Raw genomic sequence first — 3,904 nt, 5'->3', positions numbered from 1 at the left:
GAGAAAGAAGCTTTCTGAGGAACTTTTTTGTGATCTGTGAATTCATCTCACAGAGTTCCACCTTTCTGTTCATGAAGCCGTTTGCTAACACTGTTCTCATGGAAACTGCAAAGTGATGCTTGGGAGGGCATTGAGGGCTATGATGAAAAAGGAAATGTCCTCAGATAAAAACTGGAAAGAAGCATTCTGAGAAACTGCTTTGTGACATGTGAATGCAACTCACAGAGTTACACTCTTATTTTCATTGATCAGTTTGCTACCTCTGTTTTCCTGAAATCTGTAATGGGATATTTCTTAGCGCAATGAAGCTTACTGTGACAAAAGAAATATTCTCAGATAAAAAGTAGAAAGAAGCTTTCTGAGAAACTGCTTTGTGATGTGTGAATTCAACTTACTGGGTTGCACCTTTATTTCATCGAGCCATTTGCTACCCCTGTTTTTGTGGAATCTGAGAACTGAAATTTCGGATCGCGTTGAAGACTACACGACCAAAGGAAATATCCTCATATAAAATGAGAATGAGGCTTTCTGAGAAACTTCTTTGTGATCTGTTAATTCATCTCACAGACCTCAATCTTTCTGTTCATGAAGTTGTTTGCTAATACTGTTCTCCTGGAATCTGAAAGTGATATATGGGAGCGCATTGAGGGCCATGGTGGAAAAGAAAATATCCTCAGATAAAACGAGAAAGAAGCTTCCTGAGAAACTTCTTAGTGATCTGTGAATTCATCTTACAGAATTCCACCTTTCTGTTCATGAAGCCGTTTGCTAACATTGTTTTTGTGGAAACTTCAAAGTGATATTTGGGAGTGCATTGACGGTTATGGTGAAAAAGGAAATATCCACAGATAAAACCAGGAAAGAAGCCTTCTGAGAAACTGCTTTGTGATGTGTGAATGCAACTCACAGAGTTACACTTTTCTTTTCATTTATCAGTTAGCTAACTCTGTTTTCTTGAAATCTGCAGTGGGATATTAGCGCAATGAAGCTTACAGTGACAAATGAAATATCTTCAGAAAAAAAGTAGACAGAATCTTTCCGAGAAACTGCTTTGAGATGTATGAATTCAACTCACTGTGTTACACCTGTATTTCATGGAGCTGTTTGCTAGCTCTGTTTTTCTGAAATCTGAGAACTGATATTTCTGATCGCTTTGAAGACTATATGTCCAAAGTAAATGTTCTCTGATAAAAACGAGAAAGAATCTTTCTGAGAAACTCCTTTGTGATCTGTGAATTCATCTCCCAGAATTCCAGCTTTCTGTTCATGAATTTGTTTGCTAATACTCTTGTTGTGGAATCTGCAAAGTGATATTTGGTAACGCAATGAGGGCTATGATAAAAAAAGAAATATCCTCAGATAAAAACCAGAAAGAAGTTGTCTGACGAATTTCTTTCTCTTCTGTAATTCATCTCACAGAGTTCCACCTTTCTGTTCATGAAGCTGCTTACTAATACTGTTCTCATGCAATCTGAAAAATGATATTTTGGAGCACATTGAGAGGTATGGTACAAAATGAAATATAATCAGATAAAAACGAGAAAGAAGCTTTCTGAGAAACTTTCTTGAGATCTGTCAATTTATCTCACAGAGTTCCACCTTCTCTTCATGAAGCTGTTTGCTAACATTGCTCTCGTGGAATCAGCAAACTGATATTTGGTAGCTCATTGATGGCTTTGGTGGAAAAGAATATATCCTCAGATAAAAACTGGAAAGAAGAATTCTTAGAAACCTCGTTGTGACATGTGAATGCAACTCACAGAGTTTCATTATATTTTCATTTAACAGTTTGCTAACTGTTTTCTTGAAATCTGCAATGGGCTATTTCTTCGCGCAATGAAGCTTATGGTGACAAAGGAAATATCCTGTGACAAAAAGTAGAAAGAAGCTTTCTGAGAAACTGCTCTGTAATTTGTGAATTCAACTCACTGAGTTACTCCTGTATTTCGTGGCGCCGTTTTCTAGCCATGTTTTTGTGGAATCTGAGAACTGATATTTCGGATCTCTTTGAAGATGATACGGAAAAAGTAAATATCTTCAGATTAAAATGAGAAAGAAGTTATCTGAGAAACTTCTTTGTGTTCTGAGAATTCATCTCACAGAGTTACACATTTCTGTTCGTGAAGCTGTTTGCTAATGCTCTTTTCGTGGAATCTGCAAAGTGATATTTGGGACGAACTTGAGAGCTAGGGTGGAAAAGGAAATATAATCAAATAAAAAGGAGAAACAAGTTTTCTGAGGAACTTCTTTGTGATCTGTGAATTCCTATCACAGAGTGCCACCTTTCTGTTCCTGAAGTCGTTTGCTAACACTGTTCGCGTGGAATTGGCAAACTGATATTTGGGAGCGCATTCAGGGCTACGGTGGAAAAGAAAATAGCCACAGATAAAAACAAGAAAGAATCTCTCTGAGAAACTTCTTTGTGATCTGTGAATTCACCTTAAAGAGTTCCACCTTTCTGTTCATTAAGCAATTTGCTAACACTGTTTTCCTGGAAACTACAAAATGATATTCAGGAGCACATTGAGGGCCATGGTGAAAAAGGAAATATCCTCAGATAAAAACTGAAAGGAAGCATTCTGAGAAACTGCTTTATGACGTGTGAATGCAACTCACAGAGTTACACTTTTCTTTTCATTGATCAGTTTGCTAACTCTGTCTTCTTGAAATCTGCAATGGGATATTTCTTAGCGCAATGAAGCTTACAGTGACAAAGGAAATATTTTCAGATAAAAAGTAGAAAGAAGTTTTCTGAGAAACAGCTTTGAGAGGTGTGAATTCGACTCACTGAGTTACAGCTGTATTTCGTGGAGCCGTTTGTTAGCTCTGTTTTTTTTTTGAAATCTGAGAACTGATATTTTGGATCGCTTTGAAGACTATATGGCCAACGGAAATATCCTCAGATAAAAACGAGAAAGAAGCTTTCTGAGAAACTCCTTTGTGATCTGGGAATTCATCTCACAGAGTTCCACCTTTCTGTTCATGAAGCCGTTTGCTAACACTGTTCTCATGGAAACTGCAATGTGATATTTCGGAGGTCATTGAGGGCTATGGTGAAAAAGAAAATATCCTCATATAAAAACTGGAAAGAAGCGTTCGGAGAAACTGCTTTGTGACGTGTGAATGCAACTCACAGACTTACACTTTTCTTTTCATTGATCAGTTTGCTAACTCTGTTTTCCTGAAATCTGCAATGGGATACTTCTTAGTGCAATGAAGTTTAGGGTGGCAAAGGAAATATCCTCAGATAAAATGTAGAAAGAAGCTTTCTGAGAAACTGCTTTGTGATGTGTGAATTCAACTCACTGAGTTACACTCGTATTTTGTGGAGCCGTTTTCTTGCCCTGTTTTTGTGGAATCTGAGGACTGCTATTTCGGATCACTTTGAAGACAATATGGCAAAAGGAAATATCCTCAGATAAAAACGAGACGGAAGTTTTCTGAGAAATTTCTTTCTGATCTGTGAATTCATCTCACAGAGTTCCAACTTTCTGTTCATGAAGCTGTTTGCTATCACTGTTCTCTTGGAATCTGTAAAGTGATATTTGATAGCGCATTGAGGGCTATGGTGAAAATGAAAATATCCTCAGATAAAAACTGGAAAGAAGTATTCTGCAAAACTGCTTTGTCACGTGTGAATGCAACTCACAGAGTTACACTTTTCTATTCATTGATAAGTTTGCTAACTCTGTTTTCCCAAAATCTGCAACGGAAAATTTCTTAGTGCAATGAAGCTTACTGTGAAAAAGGAAACATCCTCAGATAAAAAGTAGAAAGAAACTTTCTGAGAAACTGCTTTGTGATGTGTGAATTCAACTCAGTGAGCTACACCTGTATTTCGTGGAGTCATTTGCTATTCCTGTATTTGTGGAATCTGAGAACTGAAATTTCAGATCGCTTTGAA

Source organism: Mandrillus leucophaeus, unplaced genomic scaffold (assembly GCF_000951045.1).
Source record: "Mandrillus leucophaeus isolate KB7577 unplaced genomic scaffold, Mleu.le_1.0 Scaffold780, whole genome shotgun sequence".
Classification (NCBI taxonomy): Eukaryota; Metazoa; Chordata; class Mammalia; order Primates; family Cercopithecidae; genus Mandrillus; species Mandrillus leucophaeus.
This window is presented reverse-complemented; position numbering follows the sequence as displayed.